Source organism: Rhopalosiphum padi, chromosome 4, assembly GCF_020882245.1.
Source record: "Rhopalosiphum padi isolate XX-2018 chromosome 4, ASM2088224v1, whole genome shotgun sequence".
NCBI classification, from domain to species: domain Eukaryota; kingdom Metazoa; phylum Arthropoda; class Insecta; order Hemiptera; family Aphididae; genus Rhopalosiphum; species Rhopalosiphum padi.
The window spans coordinates 50,284,938-50,297,265 of record NC_083600.1 but is presented as its reverse complement, the minus strand read 5'-3'; the positions used below and the strand labels follow the sequence as shown (position 1 = coordinate 50,297,265).

The following is a 12,328-nucleotide window of genomic DNA, read 5'->3' as shown; positions in this document are numbered from 1 at the left end:
TTATAATATAAATATCTAAAAAACGTACATAATGGAGAAATAATTTTACGTTTGTCACGTGCAAGCGACAATAATTCACTTTCATTCAAATTGTTCCCAATCGCTATATCTTTGCATAGAGCTACAGTAGTTTTATGTAAATTATCACGAATATCAATGATTAAACGATTTTTTTGTGGTTTTCGTGTGAAGTATCATAATCGAAACGTTGTTCATAATCTCTGTATGTGTTTAATTAAAAAATAAATAAATAAATAAAAGATAACAATAAACTTTCCAACAAGTATAATATGTACATTTTGAAGTATTCTATACGTATTATTTTCTATCGAACATTATTACAGAATGTGTTTACATTAATTATAATAATTAGTTGCACAAAGTAGGTACTAATAAAGAACCTATCTTATTTAACGAGCGATCGCTGCAGCAGCGTTTACTATACCATAATATAATATCTACTATGTTGTTGTTTTTATTAAACTAGTAAAACGTTATGTAATTTATAAAATGTGTATTTTTATTAATATTAAATGTTGTTATCTCATAACAGTAAACATTACTTTCAGTCAGATGATAGCCGTTTATCGCTGCTAAAGCATTTGAAAATATCAGTACAAAGTAACCCGTTGCTCGATTTTGCTGTCACCGCACATTTCCAGGTGTTTGTCGTTAGTCGGTATACTGCAGCTATATATGTAGCGTGTGTGCACAGACGATGATAATGATGGCGACGGTCATACACTTAATGATAATCATACATATTATAATACATGGTATTATTATATTATTGGTACTTCGTCAACTTTATTGTTAACATGTAAATGAATTATACATAATATATATTTCACGTATTTAATAATTTACGATACAATATACGATGAAGTGCATTAAATTATAATAATAATGGCCATATTATACCCTTTAAGTAATTGATTTCATTCAGCGCGTACTTAACTCAATTGGAATTTCATAAAAAAAAAGTTACTTTCGACGCGTTTGTAAATCCTATAGCCACAGGTACGGTTGTTTTATTTAACATATAATTTACTATGTGACAACAATAGTTATTATCGTTTGTTGGTGACTATTAAATTAAATATAATATATTATGCTTTCTGTGTGACAATGTTTTTAAGTATATACGTATTAGTTGAGTACTTTGTTTAACTCTGTGAGTTTAATGGATATATATATATTGAAAAAAACTGTTTATTATAAAATTAATTTATATAATATTGACCACAGTTTTTATGTTTAACTTCAAAATTTACCCAGTTGATAAAATATATCTCTTGAATCAAAAACAAAAATAATAATATAATTAATATATTTAAATTAATTATGTATAAACTATAAAAGCAAAAACGAAGTCAAATATTAAAACGTATTCAATGTGTATATGCTATATAATTAAACACATTATATAATTAAAACCATTGAATTGTTACTAATAAAGACCTTGTAGCTAATACTTAGCAAATTGCGGAGGGTATGAAATTGCTAAGATATGAATGGATAACAATTAACCGTATCAGGTCAGGACATGGCAGGTGTAGATCCCTTCTATACAAGTGGCACAATAAGGATAATGCAACATGTGTGATTGCGGGGAAGAAGAACCAACTACGTATTATGAACCGTGTTGCGGCGACGTATTCAAAAAGATCATTTGAACATGGGTACATTCAAATTCATTCCGTTAAAATAACTCAATTCAGACTTCTAAATTTTGTATTTGTAATAATATTTATTTGTGAAACTGTGTGTATTTTATGTAACACTGATTTATTTTTAGTCCAAATGTTAATATATAATATTATGTGTTTGGCTGTATACATTTTATAGGTAATAATTAAACGAACTGTGAATTTTAATATTATAGTAGGTATAGTAATTATATAATTATAATCAACGTTGCTATACTAAAATGATTAAAATAATATGTTCAATATGATTCATATTATATTATTACATAGTTATTTTTTTTCTCCTACGCATAATTTCTATTAAATTTAAAATTGTATTTGGTCGAAGGTTATGATTCAAAATTTTACGGTTGTTTACCAATTAGCTTATGAAAATAATTCTGCCTAGCCTCTCAAGAATATAAATAATCTATTGTAGTTTTCATTATAAAAAACAATAGATAACAAATTTGAAATTATACAACATTTAGCCCAATTTTTAAATGTAAAATTAATTTGATATTTTGAAATTCTAAATATAAAATTATTTGATTATTAAATGGTGCATAATAAAATAAGTTTGAAATTGAACGTTAATGTAGTTATTGTGATTATATTATGCTGTAACCCATATCCTATAGGTTGTCTTGAAAAATAGAAAGTAAACATATAACAATTTCTTTCAGACCTTTCTTATTTGATGGTCTGTGCGAAGTATTTCATATAGGTACATTGTAAAAAATATTCACTCATATCATTATAATATTAAAACGTTGATAGTTTATACCTTAAATCTTAAAAAAAAATATATATTTTTTTACGTTTACTTTATTAATATATGTAACATCTACATAGTATTATAGTTATGATTATACGTATTGCATACAATTATAAACACATTAAAATATCCAAGAAAATGTATCGTTAAAGGAACAAAAGTTAAGCTAATTACAATTTAAATTACATATCGAAATTCTTTTTTTAAATTTAGTTAAATAAAATACGTAGCCAGCAAAAAGTTTCATCGAAATCATTATGATTAAAGATGAACATTTTAAACTTAAATGAGACAGTTAAGTTATTTCTTAGTAATAAACTTACAAGTTTTATAACTTACCTACTTTAGGCCTTCTATTATTCATTTCCAGATTAAATAAAAATGCGTCAGAAGTTAAATTGTATTATATAATATTACTGATCGAAATCTATAATAAGTCTTCTTTGTCCAAAAGAAATTGAAAGTAAAATAATATATTATACTGCTATATCCAATGACCAGTATATATATGTATACATTTTTTTTTTTTGGAACCACTGAACTCTCTTGTAATTTAAACTCATTTCAAGGTCTTATCTACCTTACTCCGGCGTCGTTCGTCTAATTGTTACAATAAAGACGGTTAATTTGCGAACACTCACTTGCTTCTCCGTGGCAAAGAAATTTTACCATAAAATTCAATGGTCTTGACATAAAAATACGTTAGCATAATTATATCTATCTGATAAAAAACAATTCGCACCCTTTATTTCTACAAATGTAATTTATTGTGTAGTACAGGACGTTAATCAGAAGTTAAAAAGTATAAATTATAAGATAAAGAAATTACATGCCGTGAAGTAAACACATAATAAAAAATTTCGTAAGGTGGTATATCATAATAACAATAATATATTATAAGTTCACTTTTAATTCTGAGTAAAGTGAGAAAATAGTATTGGAAATGATGCTTTTTCTCTGAAATATGCTTATAGGTAAACGTAATATATTATTTATTTACGAGTTGATGACTGTATGGATCGGGTTGACTTAATTTACTGATATTTTAAAATCAATCATCAGTAAGTTAACAATACTAAAAATTTTAATATTATAAAGTAAAACCGTATGATAAAATTTATCATATTTTAATAAATTGTTTGCCCCACGTAATTATCATTATTAACTATAATAATGATATTATTTATAACTACTTTTTATTTAAGAAGGTAGTTATTTATAATAATAATTTATTTCTCACGTCGTTCAAATAATCAGTAATAATTATTAATTTTGATTATCCAGCTTACAATGTAAATTATATATTTTTCTTTTTTTACGATTTTTAATGCATATTTTAATTGAGCGTAAAAATGTTTACATACATTTTTGACTATACAACAATATACATTATAATTACCTACAATACACTTATTAAAACAACCGATAGCGGTGCCATCAATAAAAATCTGTAGCCATCTATAGTATAGTGACCACCATATTATTATCATTCATTGAAGTGCCATACCACTAGCCACGTATATAAATATTTATGAATATAATAAATGTATAATTTATGGACTGAACATCGATCGACATTCGACACTCGAGCATATTATATATTTTACGAACTATACCTACTTCAGTTATGAAGGATATACACACACATATATATATAGATGCATACAAGAGTCAGAGTTATTATGAATATATGTATTATATGTAAAGCTAATGAAATTACAATTAACTTATTCTGTTTTACATTGAATGCATAACTAATTATTATAATGTGTATAGATAAGCCAACCATTACTAAAACAGTAATAATATACCGAAAAGTGAATAAATCCTCAGTTCGATTAGTCCGATGTAATAACTGGGTATATATATATATATTTACTAAAATTATAGACATGGCAAATGTGCTATACGAGTCGCGAGTGTGTGATAAGTGATAACATATATTGTACAGTCATTATTGAATGTCATCATCAATAGAGCATAAATATTATAAATTCAAAAGACCTACGAGTTACAGCAGATTAATGTGTATAACGTATTACATCGACTCGCGTTATACCGGCGGCTCGTGCGGGAGGTATATAATAGTGAAATATCGAGATCAGTCGAGATTAGAGGGCATACTATACGTCTTAATGTGGCTCATATTAAGATACATATTTTATTTTAGCCATTCAATAATTATTATTTTATTTATTATCCCGTAGTTGTGGGTTTGCACTTTTAAAGTTTAAAGCAATAGCGATGTAATAGTAGATATGTCCGCGGTATGGTAAACTCAATATGACACACGGTATTTATATCATCGTTTCGTGATCGAAAAATGTCCACAGCGCCGATAAATATTTAAAATAATATTATACGATATATACGTTTATACTTATTGCAATAGTGATATCAAAATAAATGTTATTTTAAAATTATACCGTTTTTCTTTTGTTGTCACATACGCAAGAGTATTAGAGTATAATAATAACGATCGAAATAAGATAATGTCTAATGTATAATAATAATAATAATAATAATCATATGCAAATGCTACAACATTATGTAAATATATGCTAGTAATTATTATTATGCTATAATGTTTACCAATTGATAAAATATACCTTCAAAGTTTCGCTAAAATTACCGCACAGATAACTAAATATATATAAACACAAACAAATAGTATATTATACTGTATAGGCGGTCCCAGACAGCCAAGATAATATTTTAGGCTGAGGGGGTAGATCGCCCACATAAATAAATTGTATTTCATTTTTTGCGCACTGTATACTTGTATAATATTTCATCAATTTATGATAAACTCAAATGGCATATCCGTATTTTTATCATAATTTATTATATATGAAAGTAAAAATAACTGACAGCTGCTTAATATAATTACTTGAAATCATGCTGCTAATATATTTTGCCGTCATAATAAAAATTGTATTTATAAAATATGATATATATATGTATTTATTTATGTATTTATTTATGTATTACGAAATTATAATAATATTAACTATACATTTAAATTAAATCATATCGTACGGCTTCGATGCGTACAAATTTAATAATGTAGCACATCAATAAACGTACGTTACACACGATACGATGCACACATACAATACGATATCGTAAAGTTATTTTAATATGTGATCAATAATCATTGGTACTTGTTAATTACCACTTAAAACATTATTTCATAATAATTAGTAATTACTGTCTAAATTAAAGCACTGGAATTATATTTTTATAAACGGTTATCAAAATTCATTACTGTTATATTTAAATTCTCCTATCGTGTATATTGGTCACTTTTTATTATTTTTAATATAATTCACAAAAGTATTTGCTTATTAAGTGCCTTAACATTTAATTAAAAATTAAAATGGAAAATGGATGTTTAAATAAGCAAATAATTAAATTTAAACAAATATACAATTTTTAATTCAAATAATTGAAAGAAAAATATACTGTATTATACATCTATACACATAAATTACAGTAGTAAAGTAGTGTAGTGCTACTTGTAACATTACATTATTATAATAAATAAAAAAATTAATTTTAGCCAAGTATTAAAAAAGAAAAATGCTGATTCGAGTGATAAGGAAACTGGGATGTGTTTTTAATGATTCGATGATTAATAAATAATAAGTATTTGATAAATAATTTCGGGTAAGCCTTAATAACTATACAATTTTTGAGATTTAATTAAGCAAACTTAATTATTTTCTAGTAACACATTAATGAATTAATAAATTGATATAGCAAGTTGCATGTACAGATTATGTATTTAAAAAAAAACTTTTACATCATTCAACAGTGTTGTATTCAAAAACAGATGCTGAGCAATTAAAATCTCTTTGCAAAGGCTTAAGAGTTCCTCATTTGAATTAGATTACCAACCTACTATGACGCCAAAATAAAAAAGCCAACATTTATTATGACCACATCAGCACCTTTCAAGCTTCAGTTTGAATAAAAAAAATAAGATAATTAAACACCAGAAAAGTTGCTCTGCAGTATTCTGCTGTATAGTATATTTTGAGTCATCATAATTAATTAGGTTATTATAATATTTTGTCAGCCTATTTCTAAGGATATTTTATATTTTATTTATTAGTTTCTTTTCTATTAGCAATACGGTTGTTAAATTATATTTTTTCCAAAAAAATCTTGTATTTTACATGTATATTTTTATTAACTTTTAAGTCAATGCCGATGTGATTTAAAACGGTATAACGTATAAATAGGTTGAGGTTATCCTAATGTTATAAAAATTCCGTTGTGTATTGAAATATAGTATAGGTACGTAATGATGAAACATTTTAAACATATTTTTGAATAATTACAATGAAGTAACTAAAATTGTTAAAAGAAAAAAATCATTATTTTAGTTAAAACTTGTGATTTTAGTCACAGATGTTTTCAAGATAAAACCTTCAAATTTTAAAAAAAAAGTGTACATGTATATTTTTGATATTTTTAAATTGATGTAAGAAAAACTTTTGAGAAACCTTGTATTTCATTAATTTTTTTTTTCCTTTTTTCCTTTATTAATATATACACAATCTGTTCCTAAAAGGTACAATAAGAGTATTTGCTATAAGTTAAATAAGTAACATGAGAACTTGATAAAAGAAGCCACCCAATGATGACACTTTTAGATTTCATTAATTAACAATAATAAGTGATAGAAAAATAAATGAAAAAGATCTAAAATTAAATATTTCAATAAATAACTCAAAAAGGACAGAGTATTTTGAAACTTTTATAAATTCGAAAAAAGCTAATATAAAACATAATGGTGTACATATTATTTAGTATCTACCACAAAGGTTATTCGTTTTTGAATAATAACAAAAGACAATTTTGTCGAAACCTATTATGTTACGTACCTAAACATTCCATTTTTTCATCGTGTTCTATTTTTTTTTTTTTAAGTTTTTACTTATTATTTTGAAAAATATTAGACATTTTCTACTTAAGTAATTTCTACCAAAGTACTTCGATCAAATTTTCGCCAAAAACCATCTTCAAAGTTTAGAGTTGAAGTATTTTCATAGATCCAACATAATTACAGACCAAAAAAAATACAAATACAAATCATCCTCAGATCAATGCATTCGCCGATAAGCTAAGAATCTAAAATAAACGGTTTCCTACATAAATTAACTTTTAATAACTAATATTATAGTTCAAATAATTATTATCCTAAACTATTAAAATATTAGGTAGATTTATTTAAAATAAAATTAATAAAGGATTGTAATTTAGCTGATAATAATTAAGATAACTACGCTATAGGCGTCGAAAAATATATGAAGCAATAATAGACTAAGGATTCCATAGTTTCTTTAGTGATAAGTTCGTATGTTAGGACGGAAGAAAAAAAGGAAACTAGTATAGAATTTAAATTTATTGTGATAAAAATATAAAATATTAGAGATGGTTTCTCAAGGTAAATTTAGGTTTTTAATTATGTTTCGGAATTTATTTTATTGTTGGCTGAGTATTGACACTTGGAACGTCGGCTAGAAGAATACTTGTAGATTTTTTTATTTTTTTTTTATTCGTGTTATATAAAATAATAGAACGATGAGCGCCACAACATATAAATTCAAAATGTGATTGAAAACTAGCTACAACATTTTTAAAATATTAAATGTTTTTGACGTATATTCTTTATAAACTGGTTATAAACATATGTGCGTTATTATAATGAAGTGAAGTAAACACTTTTTATAAAAATTATAATTCTTCTTAAACAGGATACTATCGTACATTATACAAATTTCAACATTTGTAAAATTTATTTTCATTTATTTTCTACGCAAAAAAATAAGCGACAAATATGTTTTTATATAGGTACTTGCATTTAATAACCATTTCGTGACCATGATATTGTACGCAGAGTTACGAAAGTATTTTTGGCAAGCTCCCAATTATATATTATAATATGGCATCATGGAAAAAATTCTATCTATTCATGAATAAAAAAACCGTTTGGTCTTACTTTGTTGTTAAAGAAAAGAAATATTAATAATTGTTTAATATTATTAAAATGTATACGAGTTTTTATTTTACAATAACAGTATTGCATTATATTAGTCATTAGTGATTACGTTTAATGTATAAATGTATGTGTGTGATGTTTCATTTTAAAACAAGATTGTATTATTTAATTTGAAGTGGCTTATTATTGCGTGTTTAAGCAATTTCATTATTTTTATTTAAAAAAAAAAACAAAAAACAAAATAAAATTAGAATTATATTATTTTAATTATTGTAATTATAAGGAAAATGTGTATAATTTTAGACCTTTGATCAAAACCACCCAAATTACTGTTCAAAATGTGCGTAGTTTAAAACAGATGAAATCCACTGACATTATTTAATTTGTCATGAGCAACGCCGTGCAAGTTCATCTAGTACAATTTATAAAAAATATAAACGTATTATTAACTTCTAATTTGCCTACAAACAATGGTCTGTTATCATAATATTATTTACATGACACAAAAGTTAAAAATATATTATATAATATTAGGTATACTTAAAATGTTGTTTAATATTTGATTTAGTATGTATAAACCATACAATTATATAGGATAAACGGTTTGTATAAATAATTATTCATAGATATGAGAGTTTAGAAAAAACTAAAAAAAACTGACTATTTTGTTAGAAACTTACCTAATACGTTAAGTAATAGATTATAAAAAGCATATAGCCACACACAAAAATTATCAAACTTTACCTTATAATATTTGTATTGTATTTTATAATATAAAATGGTTTGCGTCTATTTAAAATGTAAAAAAAACAACTAAATAGGTTTAAAATTATTACCTATTTAAAGCAATGTGAGCAAAATAAATTATTTATCATAATTCATAATACATAAACATCTGTGACTAAGAAGCTTATATAAAATGCTATTATATGAATTTTTGATGACTAGAAAGTAATATACTTTGCTTATATATTTTGTGAAAATTAAAATATATATTTTTTTTTAATACTAAGGTAATGTACTTTATCAGAAAAAATACATTTAAAATAAAAAATATTAACAGAATATTACTGATTTTTAATTATTAATGAAAATAGAAATATAAAATATGATTTCAAAATGTATACGAAACATAAAAATAAAATAAAAATATATTTAAAATGCATATCCTCTTTATACACCTATAGACAATTTAATATTATTTAGTAATAGTATTCTATTTACTATTTATTTTTTTAGTTTTGTTGATTTAATATAGCTATCCATCTGATGTAATATTTAATGTTTACAAGCCGCTTAACCTGACGAATGCTAATACAGTAAAGATTTTTTTGTATATTCGTTTGGTTTTGAGCAGAATAAAGAACAATATTTTAATATCGGTCAAAAGTTTTTTAAGATTGTCGATAAAGCTGTGCTCGGCTTTTCGCTCGCGGCTTGTATTATGTTTGGTATAATATTAATTGCAGTAATAATACGTGAAAATAATAAATTACAACATTTCGGTAACGCAAATTCGGCAACGTCACTTAAATTATTTTCTACTCAATCGTGTTTTACTTTATTGAGAATAGGACAGCACTACAGTGGAGACCGATTCCAATGAATAGTCTACGGCCGTTTCGTAAGGTACTCATGGAAAATATTGCAGTTAGCCCTTTGCTTTCCACGCACTTTTGACGTATCTTGTACAAATTAACAATATTGATCTGTGTTTTCGTGTGCAATATGCAAGAGAATAACCGCAATATTTTTTTACGGCCATCGCGATACAATCTTACAACGATGGTTGACGCCATCAATTTTCTGCGATAATGTTTATTAACACTCGCTCGTCGTGTCGGACTTAAGCCGTCGCCGCTGTTGGTCTTCAAAATACGCGTGCTTGTGATTATTGCCAATCAATTTCGTTTTGCACCTATATGTCATCACCTACTCGGAACAATTTTTTCGCTTGTACGTGGCAGACTTCAACACAAAGTCATCGTGTCCTTCTAATACAGCAACGACGATGACAATAAAATTATTGTATTTTATTATTGTATTTGGGTAAATACCCATGGCGAGTCGCGGTAATGTGTAAAAACACATCCGTACCGGTTGAAATTGACGTACCCTTATCGTACTCGGGTAATGGGATATCACCAATATCGACAATACTATCATCATCATCATCATTATAAATAGCTGTAGCTGGAGGACTATTCTCGTGTTCTGGCGTTTGATTGAGACCATTTTTGCTAATTTCATATGTTTATGGAAAAAATAATAATTGAATTAATTATAATAAAAAAACAAACAGAAAATATTTATCTGAAGCAAATTAAATGGATTTACCCATTTACCCAGTAAGCGCTATTTTTGTCAAGAACCATATTATGTACTGGTCCATGAACTGATGAATTGACAGGCTTATCAATATTGTCGTCCAAAGAATCCTGCGGTATCGAATTACTAACTGTTTGCGGATTGGTTGGCTGATTAATTGGTGTGGTTGGAGTGTCAACTGATGTAGCAGAAGAATTAACTGTCGTTTAATTATTAAAATGTATTGAATTATTAGCCTGATCATTTGTGGTCGCAAAATTATTGACCGGAAAATTATCTGATGTTGTATTATCAGTTGCATAATCTGAAAGACCCGAAAAATCAAAATCATTTAGTGTTGAATTTCTGTTAAACTCGTGCATTAATAAATCATCAATATAGCTTGTGATGTTAATTCATTAGTCTGTTAAATTATAAAATTACCATTTGTTCGGAGTTCGGATGTCTTGGGCGTTGGTATATAGTTTATTGAACTATGTTACCATATTTTATAACATCGGCACATATAATTCTACCTTTAATTTTCTTTATCAAGTTGTATCTATTTGACTACTTTGTTCTTTTACGTGTTTCCTTGTCGTTTCTGTAATCAGAAAAAAATAATATCGATGAAAATCAGATAAATTACAATATTTGTTTTTATAAACTTACTCGGTTGACTAGCTGATCTTCCACGGGAAAGTGACAATTCTTTTGAATCTGATTGCTTATTATTTGAACGGACGGCTGCAAATGTGTACACTCTGTACCGTAAGAATTTGGACATTGCGATATCTCCTGAAATAATGGAGATTTAATATTTCTGATTTTATAAGATTTACAGAGACAATAACTGTTTAGAAAAAAAATGAATTAATATAGTCCAAAAATTGTCATAAAAAAATAATATATTTTTACATACCTCCATTATAAGAAACATCAGTAACTCGCGATTGTGGATTTGACATTGCAATTTTTGCAAAATGCTATCTATTGTTAGTAGGAAATTGTCCAAAATTCTGAACTTCTTGTGTACTTAGAACACTCGGAGTAGCCATCTTTAAAGAGCCTCAACGTCAGCCAGTAATAAATACTAAAGAATCAATAAATAAATGTAAAATGTTTACAAAAAAACCATAAGTATACAAATCACGTAAAAACTATATAAAAATTACTTTTATGCCAACGAGGAAAAAATCACATACGATTCTCTCTTGAAAATCAAGAAAATATTTTTATAAAAAAACACAAGTGCCGGACGGCTTGTGAACATTTGATATCGATCATCAGATTACGTCGTTCAATTTACCGGTTGAATCGGGCGTAGACTGGAAACCTACAACAGATGCGCGGCATTTGAACTCGGCCATTTGATAAGACTACGTGAGGCGCGCGCTCGATGTTACTATACAAATGCGTACAACAGGTCATCACAGGACTATAACCTTGGAGATTTATAATATATTTGCTTGTGCCTTATCATTTGTGTGTGCGCATACCACTTAGTGGCGTCGTGATAAAATATATTCGTGGCCAACAATACGC

At 26.4% G+C, this 12,328-nt stretch overlaps 1 long non-coding RNA gene across 2 annotated transcripts; it reads right to left on the bottom strand.

The window, feature by feature from the left end:
* Positions 1–10,823: 10,823 nt before the first annotated feature.
* On the bottom strand, positions 10,824–12,121 carry LOC132929497 (uncharacterized). Of its 2 annotated transcripts, none has more exons than XR_009662110.1 (5): positions 11,959–12,121; positions 11,706–11,876; positions 11,456–11,636; positions 11,228–11,387; positions 10,824–11,108 (listed from the first exon to the last, which is right to left on the bottom strand). It is a non-coding gene; the product is annotated as an uncharacterized LOC132929497 (long non-coding RNA). The 2 variants fall into 2 exon arrangements; XR_009662109.1 differs by having other exon boundaries at positions 11,456–11,581.
* Between the last annotated feature and the right edge of the window lie 207 nt (positions 12,122–12,328).